This window comes from Triturus cristatus, chromosome 3_2 (genome assembly GCF_964204655.1).
Source record: "Triturus cristatus chromosome 3_2, aTriCri1.1, whole genome shotgun sequence".
In the NCBI taxonomy this organism is placed as follows: Eukaryota; Metazoa; Chordata; class Amphibia; order Caudata; family Salamandridae; genus Triturus; species Triturus cristatus.
In genome coordinates, this window is record NC_140584.1 from 904453400 (window position 1) to 904477556 (window position 24157).

General features: G+C 50.4%; 1 protein-coding gene across 4 annotated transcripts in view; it reads left to right on the plus strand.

Annotated features, from left to right (window-relative positions):
• The window catches only part of LOC146858425 (multidrug and toxin extrusion protein 2-like), a 564202-nt gene that overhangs the window by 339645 nt on the left and 200400 nt on the right, over positions 1-24157 (plus strand). The window lies entirely within an intron of this gene.

Here is a 24157-nt window from a genome sequence, read left to right on the forward strand (position 1 = left end):
TTGGCAAGGGGCCCACTCTAGGGACAAGTTACAGTAATGTCTGCAACAGACACTAAGGCTGTCTACACCGAAACTACAAAAACTATCCTTGTATTTGGGAAACACTTCTTTAGAGCTGAGATGAAATTAGAATGGTCTTTGTCTTTTTTTCACCTGAATATCAAATATCTGCTACTGGATATTATAACTGCAGCCCAAGACATGGAACAACTGCAGGCTGAGTTAACTGTTGGAATCAGCACACATGTAGAGTGCATCCGTCATTAAAGATGAAAAGATGGAAGAGGCTGTTGAATTGTTTGGCTCGTCTCCCACTCTTTACCCTGCTTTTCTTTGTTAAGCTTTCTTGTTCAGCTGAAGAAGGGTGGACAAGCAATATTTAGACTGCCTCTTCCGTTCCCCTTAAAATCGTCTTCTTTGTCATAAAATTGTATGATTCAGAGAAGAGGTTTAAAAAGGGATTAGCTAAACGCAGTATCACTGCTCTTAGCATCCACCCCCTTTTCTCAATTGTCAGCTTTGTTCTGTGGTTTAGTACTTTAGAGTTACAACAAACAAATGATGGACGGAATGCTGACAATGCATACATTCTCCCCCAGTCAAGAGATCTGGGTTAAATCCATCGTTCTTTTGCCCACTACACCACCCCAGTTCAGACATGGCCATATGCAAATCAGTCTTGACCCTGTGCCTCATGGGAACAGTCCAGCCCGAACTGCCAAGCCATGTCTTCCCTGGACCAGAATCAAGCATCCTAGGACCGGTTTCTGGCTATCAGCCGTCATCAGCCAGGATAGCTTGACTCCAGTGGCGTAGTGAGCACGGGTCCCACGTCTGGGAATACCCATCCCACTTAGGGCGAAAAGCGTTACAAAAAACAAATGATGGACGGAATGCTGACAATGCATACATTCTCCCCCAGTCAAGAGATCTGGGTTAAATCCATCGTTCTTTTGCCCACTACACCACCCCAGTTCAGACATGGCCATATGCAAATGCAAATCAGTCTTGACCCTGTGCCTCATGGGAACAGTCCAGCCCGAACTGCCAAGCCATGTCTTCCCTGGACCGGAATCAAGCATCCTAGGACCGGTTTCTGGCTATCAGCCGTCATCAGCCAGGATAGCTTGACTCCAGTGGCGTAGTGAGCACGGGTCCCACGTCTGGGAATACCCATCTCACTTAGGGCGAAAAGCGTTACAACAAACAAATGATGGACGGAATGCTGACAATGCATACATTCTCCTCCAGTCAAGAGATCTGGGTTAAATCCATCGTTATTTTGCCCACTACACCACCCCAGTTCAGACATGGCCATATGCAAATCAGTCTTGACCCTGTGCCTCATGGGAACGGTCCAGCCCGAACTGCCAAGCCATGTCTTCCCTGGACCGGAATCAAGCATCCTAGGACCGGTTTCTGGCTATCAGCCGTCATCAGCCAGGATAGCTTGACTCCAGTGGCGTAGTGAGCACGGGTCCCACGTCTGGGAATACCCATCCCACTTAGGGCGAAAAGCGTTACAACAAACAAATGATGGACGGAATGCTGACAATGCATACATTCTCCCCCAGTCAAGAGATCTGGGTTAAATCAATCGTTCTTTTGCCCACTACACCACCCCAGTTCAGACATGGCCATATGCAAATCAGTCTTGACCCTGTGCCTCATGGGAACAGTACAGCCCGAACTGCCAAGCCATGTCTTCCCTGGACCGGAATCAAGCATCCTAGGACCGGTTTCTGGCTATCAGCCGTCATCAGCCAGGATAGCTTGACTCCAGTGGCGTAGTGAGCACGGGTCCCACGTCTGGGAATACCCATCCCACTTAGGGCGAAAAGCGTTACAACAAACAAATGATGGACGGAATGCTGACAATGCATACATTCTCCCCCAGTCAAGAGATCTGGGTTAAATCCATCGTTCTTTTGCCCACTACACCACCCCAGTTCAGACATGGCCATATGCAAATCAGTCTTGACCCTGTGCCTCATGGGAACAGTCCAGCCCGAACTGCCAAGCCATGTCTTCCCTGGACCGGAATCAAGCATCCTAGGACCGGTTTCTGGCTATCAGCCGTCATCAGCCAGGATAGCTTGACTCCAGTGGCGTAGTGAGCACGGGTCCCACGTCTGGGAATACCCATCCCACTTAGGGCGAAAAGCGTTACAACAAACAAATGATGGACGGAATGCTGACAATGCATACATTCTCCCCCAGTCAAGAGATCTGGGTTAAATCCATCGTTCTTTTGCCCACTACACCACCCCAGTTCAGACATGGCCATATGCAAATCAGTCTTGACCCTGTGCCTCATGGGAACAGTCCAGCCCGAACTGCCAAGCCATGTCTTCCCTGGACCGGAATCAAGCATCCTAGGACCGGTTTCTGGCTATCAGCCGTCATCAGCCAGGATAGCTTGACTCCAGTGGCGTAGTGAGCACGGGTCCCACGTCTGGGAATACCCATTCCACTTAGGGCGAAAAGCGTTACAACAAACAAATGATGGACGGAATGCTGACAATGCATACATTCTCCCCCAGTCAAGAGATCTGGGTTAAATCCATCGTTCTTTTGCCCACTACACCACCCCAGTTCAGACATGGCCATATGCAAATCAGTCTTGACCCTGTGCCTCATGGGAACAGTCCAGCCCGAACTGCCAAGCCATGTCTTCCCTGGACCGGAATCAAGCATCCTAGGACCGGTTTCTGGCTATCAGCCGTCATCAGCCAGGATAGCTTGACTCCAGTGGCGTAATGAGCACGGGTCCCACGTCTGGGAATACCCATCCCACTTAGGGCGAAAAGCGTTACAACAAACAAATGATGGACGGAATGCTGACAATGCATACATTCTCCCCCAGTCAAGAGATCTGGGTTAAATCCATCGTTCTTTTGCCCACTACACCACCCCAGTTTAGACATGGCCATATGCAAATCAGTCTTGACCCTGTGCCTCATGGGAACAGTCCAGCCCGAACTGCCAAGCCATGTCTTCCCTGGACCGGAATCAAGCATCCTAGGACCGGTTTCTGGCTATCAGCCGTCATCAGCCAGGATAGCTTGACTCCAGTGGCGTAGTGAGCAAGGGTCCCACGTCTGGGAATACCCATCCCACTTAGGGCGAAAAGCGTTACAACAAACAAATGATGGACGGAATGCTGACACTAGAGCCCGTGGTACTTTAGAGTACCACGGGCTCTAGTTCAACCAAGAAGAATGAGCAAAATATCTATTTGTAACGTATTACACAGACAAATTCACTGGGTACAGAGGTTCCCTCAAAGACCTACTGCACCAAAGATAGTTACGCTCCTGACTTAGAAGTTTGGAGGTCCTGGAGCAGGCCGCCATGCCAGTGCCCCGCTCTAGGACCACCAAACTCGCCCACCACCCGCCCACCAGATTACGAGAAACTCCGTTGTTGGGCAGGTGGGCTGCGTGGCGGTCCCGTTCAAAGGCTCATAGTGAGCCTTATAACTGCACCGCCGCAAGACTGCCAATGTACGTTCTTGCATGGCATGGACTGAGTAGTCCATGCCGTGCAGGAACAGAGGTGCATTCACACCAGGGCGGCACACCATTTACCCCCCCTGCATGCACCTCCATGCACAGGGGCAACAGGAGGGCCCTGTAGGGCCCCATTTGTTTCCCCACTACCTGCCTTTTCATGTCAGGCTCCTCTCAATGAAAAGGCTGCTGGTGAGGAGACTTATAATATGCATGGTGGTGCCGCAGCAGCATCGCCATGCATATTGCTTCCCCAGACCGCCGCCTCACCACCAGGGATCACAGATCCATGGCGGTTGGGGTGGTCGCAAAGTGCTCCGACTGCCGCACTCTTAATATGGCGGACGGACCCCAGGTGTTGCGGTCTCTGACGGCCACAGCACCTCCTCCACAGGTTTGGCGGTCAAAAAGATTGCCAAACTCGTAATGAGGCCCTTAGCTGATTGGGTAGTGTAGGAAGGAAAGGAGTGATGAGACAGGCTTTAGCCTCCTCATCCTAACCCTCACTCCCTATCAATAATTCCCTGTTGTTGTCTGGGAAACCTTGAAGTGTTTTGTAATGTAGCAATAATAAAATAATAAAATTCCTTTAAAGCAATCACCCACCTAAATCATGGAGACACTTCGTGCTCCTACCAATAATTGGATAAGCCTTAACCTGCACCTGAAGAGGCCATTATCTACAGAATTTGAAGACCATTAGATTCATATTGTTTTAGGAGGCGGGGAACATATAAGCCTACACTTTTGAGTAACTTTACACTTGTAAATGATGTATAGCCAAAAGTAGTAACGTTTCTCAAAAGTGGAAGTGCAATTTTATTTAAAGCAAATCTGCTCATGTATATTTACCTTTGTGAATAGACCCTTTTTGTTCAAGAGCCAGTTAACAATATATTCACAGTTGTGTGCAACTCTTTTTCTGCCCCCAAAGCAGTTGGCTTTAGTTGCTACTTTTTTTTTTACACAAGTGGTTCTTTATTGACATTTTTCATTTTACCGAGACCCAATACAAGCGAGATGGACAAAGAGTGCATAGTGTGCGGGGCACCCATAATACACGCCCAACATACAACCTCTGGGTGACATTAATATCTTCGACACCATCATAGCAGTACTGCATGCTCGTGCTGGTCGTGTTTTGTAACCCTGTGAAACTCATGCCCTCCCATTGCGGGTCTAGAGTCCACATGCATCCATTGTCCAGAACCCCATGTCATGAGAGGATGAAAAAAGAAAAAAACGCCCAACAAGGACTTGTACTTCCCAATCATGTTTCCATGGAGACAGCCTGACATCTTAAGGAGTGTTATCAACAAAACATCATTACACTTTGCATTTAGTTGAAGAAGCTGGGTGGTAAGATGCGTTTGATTCAGTTGCTGCTTGAAATTCTTTTACTGTTCTCAAATCCTTATCAAATGATGTATGATGTATGTACCTTTATTGTCAGGGGCCCTATTGTCTGTGCTTTTTCAGAAGCCACCATTGACAACTCCTGTTTTATCCAGTCAGCCTTACTCATACATGAAAGAGACCCACCAGTAACAAAGAACTTGCCATTATTTTTGTGAAGGTGGTGGAAACTAGAAGACCTATGCTAAACTCTAGTTGGAAAACTGAAATACCTAATTGATTGTAATGGCGGCAGACCTGCATTTAGAGGCCTTGAAAGTGATAATCCTTCTGGAAATTCTGAGGTAGTGGGGTTTACAATATTTCGGTCTTAATTAAATTGTATGGACCTTTGTTCGTCGACGAAGAGAAATGAGGAGTGAACAACTACAGAACGATAACTCATTAGACTTTACATTTTGTCAATAAAAAGAGTGTGAGGTAAAGGGTTTATTTTCAACTCTTTTAGTCATTCATCTATTTATTCAATAGGATTCATCTTTAGATTTCAGCATTAAAAGATAATATAACCCAACAATCCGTTTTGATTATGAAATAGAACAGTACATTCATTAGAAGCACAGTTAAAATAGTATTAGTACTACAAGAATGTCCCATAAAGGAAATTTCCTAATCTTAATTAATTTGGGATTAAGAGAGAGAAGAAATTGTGTCATTTTAGAAACCCAATGAAGAGTTCTCACGAGAGAGAGATCTATGCTCATGCATGAGGCTTTTGCATTACAAGCTGGAAAGTATTTCAGCTCAAAGTTATCAGCAGTCAGTTTAATAAAATCTAAGTGAGGCAGTGTCTCATGAAGTGAAAGCATGAGAAACACAAAGATGAATCTCCGGTCATAGGATCGGGGAAGGAATCCAGGATCTATTGGGTCTGGGTACTACGCTGGGAACACACACTATATAAACACACAAATTCTATGTTGAAATAATTATCTTTCAACTTCATCATCCAGTAGAATATCAGCAAACGTCTGGGAATAAGCAAACTCCCCATTTTTTCATCAGAGCATAATAGACTTTCAGATATTTGTCCTTGAAAAGTTACAACGTTGTGGTCCAAAAACATGTTTATTCACTAGCTAACTATAGGTTTCTGAGCTGTCACATCTACAGCAAATAGAAGAAAAATATTTTGCACAAACAGCTATTCAATATAAAAACAGGCCTTTTAGTGTCAATACATTATTATTCCATTTAACATGGCATCAACGGTTAGGCTAATTAAGATCAGCACTTTAATATTTGCAGACCTATAACATTTAAGTATGATTATGTGCTACAACTTCTGCATGTAGCGTTTTTGTTATTTAAAGGTAAGCTTGTGCACGTTACTAATACGTTTTTTAACAGCAGATACAATTTGCTGCAGCTAGCTTCCAAGATCAGATTCCTGAATACAACAACATGAGCCCCACTTTTACAATCCCCGCACAGGGTTAGAAAAAGGGCATGCTGAGAGATATGAGAAATTTTCCCATTCTGAAATGTGCCTCCCTGTCGAGGAGGGTTGGGTCGGAATGGTAGGTGTTATTATGTAATGTCACTTGTGATGGAAATGGTTCCATGCTGTAGTCTATCATGTGTGTTTGAAAAGTGCCTGTGTTCATAGTCTTGGTAGTTGCTACTAAGGTAGTGAGCTGGTGGTGGTGATCGTTTGGTACTCCATTAAGTTCCTGTGTTACCTTACTTCACAAGTATGATCATCTTTTCAGGGGCAGTGAGTGCCTATCTCAGCACAATTAGCAGAACCGTACACTTTGCCGCTTTCACTGTGCTCTTTTAGGGTGGAGGGAATGGAACAATACAAAAAAATCCCACTGGCATCAACTCCAAGGTGAGCTAGCACTGGCTGTGACCTTCTGAAACCTATATCTTCAAGAAAATGGCTGATTTCCTCTTGTTACACTGATGCTAACTATGATTATGGTTGGGAGCGGAGCTTGCTCGTGACTAAGATGGCCGTTTGAGCGCGTTGCTCCGCAAGTCCATCTCACTATCCGGCCATTATCCGCAAGCTGAAGCACTTTTTCGTCACCTGTTTGGCTGCCATCGATGTCTAAAGACCTATGGGAGTGAAGTTGCCAATCCTGACGCCTTTACCGGCCCGGACGGTGTGGTGTGAGCTGTCGGCAGCTGTGTGAGTGGTAGGCCTGAAGCCCCGTGCTGCCATGGTGTGCTGAGGCGACCTGGCGTTCCAAGTTGGGGCAGCAATCGCCGCTTTGAGCCCGGTGATTGGGCGGGAACCGTCCTGGCTGTGCCCCGATCCTGGAGCGGACCCCGCTGAGCCCACAGTGTCTACCCACATTGATATTTTTACTTGCTGGTGAACCGTGGGGAATTACGAAGACACCGGGGAAGAGTGCAGCGGCTCTGGAGGACGACATTTCTGGAGTTGCGCACAGGGAGTTTTTGAACGGCTGTGCCACCGCGCCATAGCGTTTTGAAGGACATTCCCTTACCTCAGTCGACTTTCTTGTATAGTCCCCCCCCCGTGGCACGGTTCAAATGGGTCCGCAGGGGTGGACTGACGCACTTGTTGCTCTGATCAGCCAAGGAACTGAAGATCCTGCTTTGACGACTATGCCCGCAGCGTTGACACGAGCTGCGGCGGTCCTGTGAGTTATTAATCCCCAGAGCGCTGAGAGTTGCAAGCGGGCTGTTGGGCTCGGTGCCTTTGACGGAGGGTATACGATGGAGGCGAGTGCGGCGAGGATGCGCTGTTCCCCTTGGGGGTGCTGGGGATCTCTGAGGGCACTCCCCAGTGCTGCTAGGAATCGATTTGGGGCATGTTCGGCTGTGAGAGGTTGAGAATTGGCATCTTACCGTGAGTACACTATGAGCGCCACTGCCACGATGGAGTGCTAGCTTCTCGAGGCGGTGCATGTGCGCCTTGCTTTGCGAGATCATACAAGTGGAGGTGGGTGTAGTACCTCGAACCCATGCTCTCATGGTTAGCCTAACGAGCTGGATGTGGCCCTCTGATATGCCCTGAGGAGAGTAACCTGGCTGTCTGTCCTAGCCGCAACACGCTGTGTCCTGTGTAGTAGGGGAGTATTTGACCCTGGTGCCCTGTGGACGCTACGTAGATGGCTGCCTGTGTAGAGCAGAGTGACTCTGGTGTGGTTCATAGTTAGTAAGATACTGGGCCTGGCCCTATAGTACACAATCCTAACAATGGGGAAGGTAGACCGAATGCAGCCCAAGCTCACGTTCGATCAAAAGAAGTCTAAGGGGCGCGACAGACAATGGTGACAATACCCAAGATCCGCCCCCAGAAGATGCAGAGGGGGACATACGTACTATGCTGGCTGCCATGGAAAAGGGCTTGCAAAGTAGCCTTTCAGTTCTCGACTCTCCTATCGTATGGACAGAATGTCAGAGAGGTTAGACAAGCACGCACAGCGGTTAGATATGACGGACCACCGTGTCTCGGAGGTTGAAGAGGCTCAGACATGGCTGGACGCTGGCCACAATCAACTGGGAAGAGTCATGCAGGTTCTGCAGGATAAAACGGAGGACCTGGAAGCGCGGTCTCGGCATTGCAACCACAGAATTACGGGCCTTCCGGAGTCGACCCCAACTGGCAATATGGAACAATTTGTTGAAAAGTTGCTTGTCACGCTACTTGGTAACAAGACCTTCTCACCCATGTTTGTTGTTGAAAGGGCGCACCGCTCCCTGGGTCCTCGTCCGGCGCCTGGCGCGCCGCCGAGACCCATCATAGCGAAGCTCCTTAACTATAGTGACAGGGACTCGGCACTGAAGGTCGCTAGAGACAGACCACCACTGCAATATGAAGGCTCTATTATATCACTGTTTCCGGATTTTACAATGAAAGTTCAGAAGGCGCGCCGGCAATTTGCCCCTTCAAAGAAACTGCTGAGAGAGAGCAATGTTGACTACGCCATGCTATACCCAGCCAGACTCCGGGTTAATCGCCAGGGACAATCACGTATCTTCACCGACCCGAAAGCATTGCAGAAGGCTATGAAAGAATGGCCTAAAGACCAGCGCCGCAGCCCGGAGAGTGCCTCATTGGAGGGTGCGGAGATTGGCAGCTTGGAGGAGCAAGACTGATACTTGCGCTGCCTATGAACAGATAAGATTCTCACTTCAGGGGCTGCTGCTAAGGGCTCTATTTGAATTACCCAGGAACTGTTCTCACTGACATGTCTTTATACCCCCCCACATCCCCCTCCCCCTTTTTCCCTTTTTATTTTATTATTTCATAGGTATACAGGGATGGGAGGTGATTGTGGCTGCGAGCTTGCCGGGAAGGTGGGGGTGTCGTTACGTCCCTTATTGCCAGGAAACATGTACTTGGGGTGGTAATTGGTGATTATATATCATTGTCAGATGTTTCATATTCTTTTGATGGCTTACGGAGCGGAGGCTGGGTCTGGACTTTTTAGGGTTTCTAAGCGATTTGGGGAATTGAGTATGGGGTGGGGGGTATGGACCTCGTTTGGCTTTGTTGAGTTGTATAGAACTACATGTTGCTTTATATTCAGGATGGTTCGGGAGGTCCGGCTTCTAGCATTCCATTTAAGCTCATTTGGGGGGGTCTGCCTGGTGTTGGTCTTTTTTTGTATTACAAGACATTGTTTATGGACGCTACTCACATTTTCCTACACCAGTATCTGTGGTAGGTTCTTATGACTAACAGTGACAGATTAACACCACACGATGATAGTGCGGTTGGTGGCTCCACCCACAGTGAGATAACACATGGCATCATACGAGCTCTCACGTGGAATGTGAGGGGATTAAATGACCACAGGAAACTGACAAAGGTACTTGCATACTTGACGAGACACAAAATAGATGTTGCTCTATTGCAAGAAACACATTTACCAATTACTAGCCCCATGCTCCAATGTAGAGGGGTTAAGGGCTCCACCCATGCTGCGGGCTTTACCTTGCATGCCCGCAGGCCAGTTACATGGGTTCGCCCTAAGTCGCCCTAAGTCATCACTCGCGCTTGAACCCATCGTTGCAGATGTGGATGGTAGATTTGTGATTTCTAGATGTCGGGGGAGGGGAATGGACATAATTATTGTTAATGTCTAAGGTCCTAACTATGATTCTCCACATTTTTACAAGGCACTGTCTGAGAGGGTGAGCGGTTTTGGGATGGCGAAACAACTATGGGACGGTGATCTAAATTTAGTTCTAAACCCTACAAAAGATCGCGCTGGAGGGCCACTTAGACATGTAACAGCAGCGGCTAGGAGGCTCACAGATATTATGATACAAATGGACTTGCACGATGTGTGGAGGCAGAGGTTTCTTGATAAAGGGGGATACACACATTATTCAGCATACCATGATCTACATACGCGTACAGACTACTGGTTGGCCACTGGACAGTTGTACGGCCATACAAGAGTGTGAGGTACTGCCCGCACGCTTTCAGACCACTTCATAGTATTGGTGATTTTGGAAATCCCTCTGAAAACGATTCCCCCTTTCACTTAGAGGGTCCCCCATACTCACTATTGGACAAAGTTTTTAAGGCAGAGGTAGCTGAAGCGATTGAAACTTACTTTGACAAAAATATGGTCTCAGTTGACAGCTTCCAGGTGGTGTGGGAAGCATTCAAGGTGCATATACGTGGAGTAAGCATGTCTAAGCACTCTGGGGTTCTTAAGGTGCTGCGCAAGAGGCTTACAGACTTAGAGCCCACTTTGTCTGGTCTAGAGGCCCGACTGCAACAGGGCGCAGATGACGTTGTATGGAATGAATTCAAGTCCCAACTGGAGGAGTTCCACGACACAGCGGATGCTGAAATTAAGCATCTTGGGAAATATGCCACTGCTCGCACTTATGGGGAGGGAGAGCGTCCGGGCAGGGTGCTGGCCCAGTTATTAAAGAAACAACGTGAACATGCTGCCGTGACGGAACTTAGGTCAGCGGAAGGTAATCTTCATTTGGACGACAAGGTTATAGTTGAGAGATTTAGGCAGGTCTATTCAAGCCTATACGGTACACGTAGTTCAGGCGCGAAGGAGGAAATTTTTGAATATTTAGCATATATCAAGCTGCCCTGGCTGACTAACGCACATCGTGAGTTCTTGATGCGCCCGTTGGAGAAAGGAGATACTCCTGGCTTTGTCCAATTTGAAGTCAGGTGCTGCACCGGGGATAGATGGCCTGACTGTAGCTTTCTACAAGACATTCCTAGACTTGTTGTTACCACACTTAATTACACTATTCAAAGATATGTGTGAGTCGGGCACGATACCGCCAACAATGAGAGAGGCAATAATAGTAGCTATACTCAAGCCGGGTAAACCCCCCGAGGAGTGTTCGTCATACCGACCACTCTCTTTGCTTAATGTTGACACAAAAATTTTCGCCAAGATCCTGGTGAACAGATTGGCCCCTCTGGTCTCGCTGCCGGTAGCCTCTGAACAGGCAGGATTTGTACCGGGTCGCAATCTTCCTTATAATTTGTGTGCGGTATTTGGCGCCCTCCAACATACTAAACCTGACATCTCTGATGTAGCGGTGTTTCTCGATATGGAGAAGGCCTTCGACTCTGTAGAATGGCCCTTCATGAGACAGGTCTTACTTCGGATGGGGCTGGGGGAGGTCTTCTTACAGTTGCTTGGGGTACTGTATAGTACACCTGGGGCTAGAATAAAAATTGGTGACCTGGTTACGGACTCTATTAGTATTACTAGAGGCACACGTCGGGCTGCCCGCTTTCCCAGATTCTTTACGCCCTGGTGGCTGAACCTTTGGCCTGCGCACTTCATGAATACCATTAACATAAAGGTATACGTATACCTGGATACGAATTTATAGTGTCGACATACGCAGATGACACGCTTCTCTATATTCGTGATCCCGAAAGGCACCTCTACTCTGTGTTGCGAGAAATAGTTCGCTTTGGGGGAGTTTCAGGGCTGTGTGTCAACTGGTCTAAGTCTATCATTTTCCCTCTGACCTCAACCACTGTTCAGTTTGAACCATATTATCCTCTGCAATAGACAACCGACTCGGTGCGGTATCTCGGGATTCAGGTACACTGACTGAGATCGTTTTTAGGGAAAATTACGGTGCGCTGATAAGCAAACTTGAAGACGAAGTAGACAATTGGATTTGTCTGCCGTTGTATCTCCTTGGTAGAATCTATATTATGACAATGGTAATAATCCCTAGGTTTTTGTTTCTTCTTACGAATATTCCAATGGTACTTCCTGGGGTGTGTTTTAAGCAGCTCACCACTATTTTGGTGAAACTGGCTTGGGCGGACAAACAACCGAGAGTTAAGCGGCAAATTCTTGCGTTACCTTATCACATGGGGGACTAGGGGCACCGGACTTAAACCTTTATTATAGAGCGGCGCAGTGTGCGCATGCCTCTCTCTGGATGCACGGCTCACCAGATATCCCTCACCTATGCATTGAAAGGAAGGTTACTCCCCCCAGCCCCTTACCTACGAAGCTTTTTGCTCCCCCTGACCGCAGAACTGGAATATTAGATTTTTTTGAAAATTCTTTTTATTGGCATTTTATAATATGAGCATACATACATCACTCGTCGTGAAAATGGATACTTTACATTAGCGGGCAAATAGACCGACATCAATATAGAGAGTACGTACGTGTCTTGTTTCGTGTGGAAGTGGTCTGTATGATTACCGAGCATAGCCTGTATAGAAAAACTGGGGAGGAGAACCAAACTGGGGGATGCCATGGAGTTCTGAGTGACTAGTTCTAGGCTGTGTCCCAAGTCTGCCATTGCCCGTTCGGCTATATAGCTGCCAACCATCTAGGGGGGGGTGGGTGCGTGCAAAGTCCGGGAAGAGGAGCCGTGGGGTGTATCAGGTGAGTAGAGGGGGGGACTCAGTCGGCCCGGGGGTACTGTGGGGGGGCGCTGGGGGGGGGGTCCCCTGCCGCGAAAACTCGGATCGCGGGAGGCGGTGCGGCGTTGGGGGTATTCATGTCGGCTACCAGTGTTGTTGGGGTCTGGGATTGTCGGAATTGGTGTAGTAGGAGCGCCCACTCTAAAGAGATTGGGGTTTTACGGGTACCCTTAGCCTCCTCCTCTCGTATTGCGTCCTCCTCCGCCGCAGCCCATTTAAGAACCGCCCCTACCCAAGCTGCAAGCGGGGGACCAGTAGGGGACCGCCAGTGCATTGCTATACAGCGTTTAGCCAATAGGTGGGCCAGGGAGACGAAGCGCATCGATACCTTGTGTCGTTTTCTCCGCCCTAGTATACCCAGCGCGCATCCCTCCCAGGTAGTCAAATGGGTCAGCCCAGTGAGGTCTCTGAGTGTTGAGTGGATAGAGGTCCAATAGTTCTGGATGCCCGGACAGGTCCAGAACATGTGGAAGAAGGCAGCATCCTGCGCCTGACAACGAGGGCATAGAAATGTAGTGTCGGGGTAAAAACGTTGAAGGCGCGCTGGCGTCAAATAGGCCCTATGGAGAATGTGAAACTGTATATTCTTAAAGCGGGCATTCCTGGATACTTTTTTAGGGAATTCGATTGCTCTGTCCCATTCGCTGTCGTGAAATGGTCGTCCCGTCTCCTCCTCCCATAGGGCTCGGAGATGCACTAGCAGTGGGGGTGTTAGGTTCCCGATTGATTTATACAACCAGGTAATAAGGTGTCGACCCCTTCCCAGTTGTAAGAGTGTGTGTAGGACTGGGTGTGTGGGAGGTTCCCCTTGTGTGAGGTCAGCATATGGCCGAAAGTGGCTGAGGAGTTGGCGGTGAAGCAGGAACTGGCCTGGGGGTAAATCGTATTCCTCCATGAGCTGTCGGTATGGCCTGAGCTGTCCCTCGTCAAATAGCATTTCCGCTTCGACAATGTCCCTCGCCGTCCATTCCCGAAGCATGGCGGGCGTGAAGAATCCGTCATTTCTGGGCCAGCCGACCAGCGGTAACGATGGCGTGTATGGAGGGCAGCGCGGTGCCATGCGATGGATACGTTGCACGCATTTCCGGGCAACGTCCACCTGCAGGGGGTAGGTTCGTGTGGGACGGGAACCCGGCAGAAGCAGGCGTCGCAATTCGGGCAGAGGCACAAGTCCCGTGGTAGTGCTTGTCTCAAGTAGGTATCGCTCCGCCGTCCAATATGAGAGCCATTGGAGCTGCGACGCCAGGAAGTAGGCTTCGAATGAGGGCGCCCCCAGCCCCCCCTGCGTCGTGGGCAGTCTTAGCTTGGCCAACGCGATTCTGTGCCGTCCTTGCCCCCATATCAGAGAGCTGAGGAGCGTATCTAAATCTTTGAAGAAGGAGCGGGGGGGAATCACTGGGAGATTGGTGAAGTAGTACAAAAGCCGCGGGACCAATATCATCTTTGCCAGGGCTACCCGGCCAATCGGGGCCAGCGGTAGACTCCGCCAGAACCCGATGGAGGATCGTATCCCTGCTAGTGCCCTCCGATGATTCCCCTCGAAAATGTCGATTGGGGAGTGATATAGTCGGATCCCAAGGTATCGGGGACCTTCCGTCGCCCAGTGCAGTTTCCGGTCACCGATCCAGACCTCCCGAGAGGGGGCGTCCGGGTGGAGGGGATAAACCATCGATTTGTCCCAGTTCACCTTCAACCCCGAGGCCTCCGCAAACTCCGACAGGGCGGTCGCAACGGCGGTGAGATCCGCCGTCACATCCCGTATATATATGAGAAGATCGTCCGCGTACATGGATACACAGTGTGTAATATCCGCTAGTGGAATACCCCAGTTCTGCCCATCCCCACGGAGCCGGATGGCCAAGGGTTCTACCGCCAGTGCGAATAAGAGGGGCGAGAGGGGGCACCCCTGTCGCGTGCCCCGGTGTATCGCGAATTCCGGGGAGATATAGCGACCAAGGCGGATCCGGGACGTAAGATTGGTGTAGAGTAGGCGAGTATAGGCTATGAGTGTGGGGCCAAGACCCGCTCGTCCCAGAACTGAAAAAAGGAACTGCCATGTGAGGGTGTCGAACGCCTTTTCAAGGTCCAAGATCAGACACGCCGCGTGCGGGAAACGATCCCCGATCTGATCCTGAATGTGAAAGAGGCGCCGAATGTTATGAGAGGTATTCCTCCCTGGGACAAAACCACATTGGTCCGGTTGTACTAACGGGCATATGATTTGAGAGTATCTGTCCGCCAAGATTTTTCCCAGGATTTTACAATCAGCTGTGAGCAGCGTGATGGGGCGGTAGGAGGCGAGGAGTTGAGGGTCACGGTCGGGTTTCGGAAATGTCACGATCACCGACGCTCTCATAGAGCCGGGCAGCTCGCCAAGTCTAAGCGCCGAGTCTAATACTGCCGATAGACGAGAGGTCAACTGTGGGGCAAAAGTGGCGTAATATTCAAGTGGGAGCCCGTCAAGGCCAGGGGCTTTGCCGCGGGCCAATGCTCGTATCGCACTTGTAATCTCAGTTGTTTTTATCCGTGTGTCCAACCCCTTCCGGTCTGCAGAGGCAATTCGGGGAAGGGGAAGGGGGTCAAGGAAGTGGTCGATGGCCCTAGGATCGAGAGACGTGGGAGCGGTGTAAACTGCCGAGTAATGATGATAAAACGCCTGGAGAATCTCATCCTGAGATTGCACCAGAGTACCCTGGGGGTTTATGATTGCAGTGATAGGCCGAATTTCGGTATCTTGCTTAGCGAGCCATGCTAGGAGTGTGCCCGACCTATCAGGTTCCCGATGCATTCGGTTTGCGTAGGCTCGAAAATTTTGACGACGCAAGTCCACGCACGCCACCTGGTATTCTGATTTGGCATGGGCGACCTGAGTTACTGTCGCCACCGATTGATCTGCGGCCTTAGTGGCCGCAGCCAGTTGCTGCTCCGCCCTCTCTAGGGCACGTTCCAGGGTGTGTCGCACCCCGGCTCTGTACCGGATGCATTCTCCCCTGGCCACTACCTTGAAACCATCCCACTCGATCAGGGTGGACGACGCGGTCCCCGCGTTATGTGTAAAGTAGTCTTGGATGCTACGTTGGTGGTCATGTGTAAAGGTCTGGTCTGTGAGACACTCCCGTGACAGCCGCCACGTTGGAACAGGGGGGTGCGGGGGCCGCCACTGAAGGCCGAGGAAGTGCGCATCATGGTCGGAAACGACACTACCCAGATAATCCGAGTGACATATCTGCGGAAGAAGCGCTGCCGTGCATAAGAATCGGTCAAGCCGAACTCGTAAATTATGAGGGGTGGAGTGAAATGAGTAAATGCGGGCCTGGGGATGGTGCAGCCTCCATGCGTCCGTGAGGGACCAGTGTGCGGCCCACGCTTTAAAGCGGTCTATTTGTCTATAGGTGGGAGAGTGTGGGAGTGGAGGGTGTGAGCGGTCCAGCACCGGGTCCAGGATACAGTTGTAGTCCCCTCCTAATAGCCAAGGCACCTGTGTAAATTGAGCCAACGCGATTGTGAGTCGGTCCCAGAATTTATCCTGGTCGACATTTGGGGCGTATATACTGCCTAAGAGGACAGCCCTCCCGTCTAAGAGACCCTCTAGCAAGACGTATCTGCCTTCGTCGTCCACCACCCGCCTTAGTTCCCTAAAGGGGATTCCCGGGCGAATCCATATCAGTGCCCCTCTGGCAAACGAGGAGTAGGTCGTGGCGCAGATAAGTCCGCGCCATTTTACTCGCAGTTTGCCGACTTCCGTTGCATTAAGGTGGGTTTCTTGTAAGCAGAGTATAGATGCCTTCTGTCGTTTCGCGTAGGCATATATCGCGTAGCGCTTACGTGGGGTATGTAGACCTCGTGTGTTGAGTGTGAGTATATTAATGTCTGCGCTAGTTGTCAATCGTGCCATAGATGGTCGGTTCTGTGTGGAGGCGGGGTGTGATGCCCCTTAGAGAGATCGCATAATAGACCCTCAGGGACGTGCTGCGTTGGAGGGGGGCAGGCGGACTGGAAGCCTGGGAAAGGGGTGTGTTGTGGTGTGAAACTCCATGGCGAAGTGGGACATAGGCAAACCGGGGTGTGAACAACATATGGGGATGCGGGAAACTGTCCCAATACTGGGGACTCATCGTGTGGGTGACGATGTGTCCAAACTACCTCCCGTAACACTATAGGGGGAGAACTGCTTTATGTGCTAGGGGGTGGCGATGTGCTAGTGCGAGGCCACACGCTGAGTGGGCATGTAGTAGGATCACAGTGTATCAGGAGCTGAGTGACTGTCTTTGTGGGTGCAATATCATGGGTGTTAGGTGTGCGTCACATAGAAGGATACCAAGAGTCCGTATGTCTGAGTTGCCTCAGGATTGAGGAGAGGAGGCCGATCCATCCAATAGTCCATCTGCTGTTTGCGGAGTGGCGCAGGGGGGTGCCGCTCGGTCCGCCCCTGAGATGGTGCTGACGCTGTCGTTGTCGCCATCGGATGAGAACAGGTGTGGAGGATGATCTATAGAGTCTGAAGGTTGTGTGGTGCGTAGGTCAATCACCGCTTGTAGAACCTCTCGTCTCTCTCGCATAATCTGTTCGAGATCCGGCGAGTCGTGGGTGCCTTGCACCGATCGGGACTCGATGTTACGGAGCTTCTTGGGTCGCTTCCGGGCGTGGAAAGTTTTGAGAGGGGAGCTCCTCTGGGGGCGAGGATCGGATGCCCGCGAGCAGTTTTGGTCTGTCCAATCTTGCGCGGCCTCCGCAGATGCGAAGAAGAGGGAGGATCCTTTATAGATAATCTTGAGGCGGGCCGGGAAGAGCAACGCGTATTGGATCTTATTGTCCCGTAGCCTCCGCTTTACGTCCAGAAAGGAAGATCTCTGTTGTTGCACCGCTCGAGCATAGTCCGGGAAGATCATAATGTGGTTGTTTTCCAGTCGCAACGGTGCAGCTAGTCGCGCCGCTCGAAGCACCGCATCTCTATCCCGGAAATGCAGGAACTTAGCGAGGAATGGTCGAGGAGACGTGCCCGGCGGGGGCTTTCGGGCCGGCACACGGTGAGCCCGTTCTATGGAAAAGAATGGGGAGCGGTCTGCAGGCGGGGTAAATGATTTCAGCCACGTGTCCATGTAGGCAATGGGGTCGGCGCCCTCGATTCCCTCCGGTAGCCCCAGCACTCGGATATTGCAGCGTCTCGAGCGGCCCTCCAAATCCTGCGCGTGTTCTTCCACCGCAGTTAGACGAGTAAGGACCCTCTGGAGCGTCTGTTGTTGCTCTTCTAATATGGGTTGTATTTCCGTAAGTGTCCGCTCCTCCGTACGTACCCGATCCGCCAGCTTCCGGTGGTCATCGCGAAGGAGATTTACATCCGTCGCCAGGGTACCAAGGCGTTCTTCCATGGACAGACGGGATAGTTCAATGGCGGCGAGGACCTTATCCAACTTGTCCGAGATCGATAAGTCTGTGGAGGCCACCGTGCTGGGGGACCACGTCGAGGTCCGAGGCATGTTCTCCGGGGCCGTCTCCGGGATCACCGGATGCTGCGCGGGTTTTGACCTCCCCATTGTGAGTCCACGTGGTCCGGGCGAGTCGGCAGCGTCCGCCGGGTCGTAGTAGCCCCAGCGACGCAAGGAATCCACGGAAGGGCGGAGGGCGCAGCCGCGTCGTCTCCCGGATGGAGTCGCTCAGGGATGCCGCTGCCCGAGCCGGTCCACCAAGGTCCTCTTCGTGAACCGAGCACAGGAATCGTCCGCACCAGCCACCAGGCACTAGACTCGGGGTGCTCCTAATACCAGTCCACCCCCCCACGGGGTCTCCACCGACGGCTGGTGCCACTGGGGATCCTCTGCGGCCGCCCCAAGGTCAAGGGGGGGGGAGCGGAAGCACCGACCCCGTGGCCCCCGTGCAAGCCCAAGTCCCTCCTAGGGCCTACCGTCGAGGCGAGGCCATCCACGTCTCGCGGCAGGTAGGTGGTCAGCAGGTCTGGCAAGGGTACCGCAGTTCCTGCGGGTTACGCCTAGAAGGCCGTCACCCCGGCAGGTCCAAGGAGCAAGGCCTCACCGGCTGTGTTGAGAGGGATGCGATGTCCCGCAGGCGGCCATGTTAGGGTCAGGCAAGCGCTGGTCGGGTCGATTGAGTGCCTCCAGGTCCCGCCATCCACATCCAGATCTAGCTCCCTCTTAGCCTCCTGCAGCGCCAGTCATACGGAGTACCTTGGGTGCATAGGGGCCGCCCAGGGGTCCGACTCCAGGTCTCGGCGGGCTCAGCAGTCACAAAATGGCGGGTGCGTCCGGGCCAGCAATGCCCCTCCGCTCTCCGGTGCTCCGCGTCCCCCTCCGGGGGTCTGCCTCCCGCCCACACCTTCCGAGTGTCAGCGCGATCAGGGCGAGATGCGTTGTCAGTTTCTCCGGCTCCTCTCACGGCAACTCCCGCATCTCACAGATGCGCTCCGCCACCATCTTGCGGCTCGGGGTGCGGCGCTGGCGGCAGTTGCCGGACCATGTCTCGTCCGGAGGGTTAAGGATGTGCCCAGGTGTCCGCCGTCTCCCCCGCTGTGATGCTGCCACTTTCCGATGCCTCGTGCATCGATCTGCTCCCACTGGTATACTCCGTAGAGCTGTCGAGAGGCGCCCAGACGCGGAGCCTCAGCAAAGCCTGACCGCCATCGTGGCTCGCTTAGCCACGCCCCTTTGAGAACTGGAATATTAGATGCGACCACTCATGCCTGGCATCATCTCCTAAAGTTGCAAGCCGGGCTATCCTGTATTCGCCTCTGACCCCGCTTGAATGGTGTCATTGGTTACCTCCATGTAGAGACAGGGGTGTTGTAAATGCGCTTGCTTCCCTTAAGATCCATACAGTGGGGGATTTATTTGTGGGCGGCACAGCAAACAAAAACTTGGAACATTGTAGCTTTGGGTGCGGAAGCGCCCACTCTCCTAACCAGGTTTCAATTTCACAGGACCCGACATGCTCGGAGTCCGCTATTGGGGACAGATTTGGCGAAACCGCCGGAACTGACGGCACTTTCATTAGTTATAAAAATGGACGTACCTGCTAGACTCGTCTCCAAAATTTATAACCACACGATGTGCTATAAGGAGAATTATTATACCAAGGCCCGTTTGGCATGGCAAAGAGATCTGAATAAGGATATTGATGACGCTATGTGGTCATACTGTTGCACTAACACGAAAAGAGTCTCCCTTAATGGTAGACATCGATTGATACATTTTAAATATCGCAATAGAGTTTACTACGCCCTGGAAAGACTTTGCGGGTATCGCTTGAGGGAAGTATCAAGGTGTGAGCGTTGCAGTGAGCAGGTGACTGACTCCATCCATTTGGCATGGTTCTGTCTGGGGGTTAGAACATTTTGGAAGTGTGTTTTTAGTGATGCCTGAGATTACAGACCGTGTGCTTGAGCCGGAGCCAGCCCTGGCGTTGCTGGGGTTCTCTAAACCTTTACCTGCAGGGATACGTAGGTTAGTGGACATGGGGCTGCTAATAGCCAAGCGCAGAGTGGCGATATGTTGGTCAAAAGGGCTGCTGCCTACAAAGGCCAATTGGACATCTTATATGCTGTATTGCTGTATACAAACTGAAAATTTCAGCGAGCTCCTCCCTCCCCGTAATAGGCCTAAGGGTTTTTGGGCGCTGTATAGTGCGTATACCGCTGCCAAGGGGGGTGGTGAATAGACTGGGGGGGGTGGGGGGGAGGGAGTAAGACTTGCACTGAGTTCATTCAAACTGGTGGTAAGGTCGCCCTGGAGCTTACATCTGACTAGACGACCGCATCATAGAGTGACTACTTGTAGTGTGTCGTAGGGTGGGAAGCTGGGTTGTTCTTTTTGTTTTTAGTGATGATTTACAATTGGGGTATCATATTTGTTAAATGCTTCTATTGTGGTAAAACACGTGATTATTTTGCCATTTTGTACTTCACTGCTTGACTATTGCACTGTGATACCTTAGAACGTAGAACCTTTTGTAATTACTGAACATGTACTGTTATGAAAGTGGGAATGTGTCCATTGTTATTGAACTGTCTTGACATGATGGTTTGAAATGTTAAATAAAGAAATAAAAAATAAAAACTCAAAAAAACAACTTAAGTTCAAGGCATATGAGCTGCAGATCACACACTGTGCATAGGTCGCCATCTGGTGGTGGGCCCGAATGATTACACTTTGTTGTTGTCCTGGAAGAAGTCTTTGTAGTCACGAGATAGGCGATTCCTCCTATGGACTATAGTGTGCATGGGCATCGACTCCATCTTCAGATTGTTTTTTCCGCCATCGGGCTTGGATGTGTTTGTCGTGCTCCCGGTCGGGTTTGTTACCGATCGACCTTTCGACGCACAATCCATAACCCTATAGTCGGTATTGTTTTCGATCACGATCCCTCTTCGACGCGCATTGTTCGAATCCTCTATCTTTCGATTCCGGTTGTCCATGTGGGCCGTCTGGCCCACCTGCGCCATCAGGCCCTTAGCCGATGGAAAGGACACCTTTCAAAAAGTGCCCTCAGTGTGGACATAAATTCCCCCACACTGATCTACACCAAGTCTGCAACCTCTGCTTGTCGTCACAACATGAGTCGCCACTGCCAGGCCTGCACCTCCTTCAAGTCGAAGAAAACTATTAGAGATCGACAAGCTCTAAGGGCCATGGCTCAAGCTTCAGCACCTCCAGTCGACAACATCGTCCCAGAGACTCCTGATCAACAGGAGTTAGAAGACACCGAGGAACAGTTGGTCATCGATTCTCACGACGAAGACCCCGATTCCAAAGATGGTCAGCAGGCCAATGACCAAGCAGACGATGACAACAGCATTACACCAGGTCAACGGGCCTTAAGTACACACGTCGACCCTACTGACCCCTCTCACCCCTCCATGTCGGACAAGGCTATGGTAACACCTTCACCCTCTGGCCTAGGTGGACGCCATTCTAGCACTTCTCTCGCCCCGCCTTCTGGCCCGGCAAAGAAGACGAAACTAAAGCCTTCAGGTGACTCTGGCTCGAGTCAACCTTCCCTCCAATCCGACCATGTTCTGGTTCCAAAACAACTCCCACCGAAGAAAGTTTCGGAACCTAGCCACCCGGATCCGACAAAATCTTCGGAACCGAAGCAACCGGAACCGAGAAACATTTCGGACCCGAAGCAACTGGAACCGAAAACATACGGAACCTAAACAACCGGAAACGGAAAAACATCCGGAACCTAAACAACCGATAACGAAAAAATGTTCGGAACTTAAACCTTCCGAACCAAAAAAAGATTTCAGTCCCCAACCAAAGAAAGGTTCTGATCAAAAGAAAAGGGGCTGAACACTCCTCCCAAAGCTCGGACCCCAAAAAGTCAGTTCCCAAAAGGGACACTGCTGATGAAGAGCTTTTTAAGCCAGACCCATTTCAAAAGACTCTTCTACAAAACCAAAAAACGGGTCAAATAATACTACAGCCTAAAAAGAGGAAATTGGCTCCTCCAGCTCCTCAGAAGAAAAATGCCCAGAATTTTCCCATAAGGGACATCTCACCACCTTCATTGATGCTTGACCCAGACATTTCTCCTATAAACTCACCATTACCCCAAAACACTCCACCACCTTTAGATGACAATGAGGATTTTGGGGACGAAGATAATGAAGAACCATTCGAAGACCCTGGGGTACCTAATTCACCATCACATGACCCCTGGGAAGACTATGAAGCACCACGTGCACCTGATCTGCCTCAGGAGGACATTTATCCCTCTAGACCATCCCCTCCAGACTACACCATAGGATTTTCACAGCTACTACACAGGGCTGCTCAGTTTCATGGGGTAGATATGCACACTGACCCTGTAGATGATGACTTCCTTATGGACACAATCACACCTTCGCAAAGGTCCACAATAACACTACCAATGCTCAAGGGGGTCATCACACATGCCCCAGAGGTCTTTAAAGACCCTGTCAGAGCCAAAGTTATTAATCCTAGGATTGAAAAAAAATATAAGCCTGCCCCTACTGACCCAGCTTATATTAAAGGCCAACTCCCTTTAGACTCATCAGTGGTTTCTAACGCCCGAAAGAGAGCCAACTCACAAACCTCAGGGGATGCCCCACCCCCTAATAAAGAATCTAAATTATTAGATGCCTCTGGTAAGCGGATGGCATCCCAAGTGGCTAATGTTTTGAGGAGTGCCAATACACCGGTGTTACTGTCGAGGTATAATAGAGCTCATTATGATGAGCTGGAGACCCTATTGGAACATCTCCCTGATAAGTATAAAACCAGGGCTAACGACCTAATTCAAGAAGGTAAAATCATCACAAACGCCTCCATTCGCTGTACTCTAGATGTTGCAGACATAGCCTCTAGGGCAATAAATACTAGTGTGCTTTTAAGTGGACATGCATGGCTGCGTTTCTCCGGATTTAAACCAGAGGTGCAAAACACTATTTTAAATCAACCTTTCGATCAACAGCATTTGTTTGGACCCAGTGTCGATACATCTTTAGAAAAGATGAAGAAAGACACTGATACCGCAAAGTCAATGTGAGCCTTACAAACTCAAACTGCTAGATGGTCCTTTCGTCGCTCATCTTATAGGGGTGCGGCCAAAATTTTCCACACTAACAACGCTTCCTCTTCTTTCAAAACTCCCACCTAGTCCTCACCCGGCAGAGGATATTACAGAGGAGGCTATAAAGGCAACAATACCAAAGTTAGAGGTAGAGGCACCCGCACTCGTACTGCCTCTACTTCCAGTGACTTTCCTCTCTTACCCCCAGGCCATTCCACTCCGGTCGGGGGGAGATTATCACAGTTCCTACCTGTCTGGAACTCCATCACAACAGACAGGTGGGTAAAACAAATAATTCATTCAGGTTATTGTCTGGAGCTCACTTCAACTCCTCCACACATACCACCCAGAACATCTCTCACTACTGAAATAGGAAGTCAATGCTCTCCTACAAAAGCATGTAATAGAACCAGTTCCACTGCATCACCCAAACACAGGGGTTTAATCTCTCTATTTCCCCATACCAAAGAAGGACGGTTCTCTCAGGCCCATTCTAGACCTCAGACCACTAAACCTCTACATTCAATCAGACCATTTCCATATGGTCACTCTGCAACAAATCCTTCCTTTAACACAAGGCGATTTTCTTACCACTTTAGATGTCAAGGACGCCTACTTAAACGTTCCCATTCACCAAGCTCACAGGAAGTATCTTCGGTTCGTGGTGGACGATCAGCATTCCCAGTTCAAAGTCCTCCCATTCGGAGTCACCACATCCCCCTGAGTTTTTACAAAATGCCTCACGGTAGTAGCGGAGCATTTAAAGAGACAAAACATTCATGTTTTCCCCTATCTGGACGACTGGCTAATA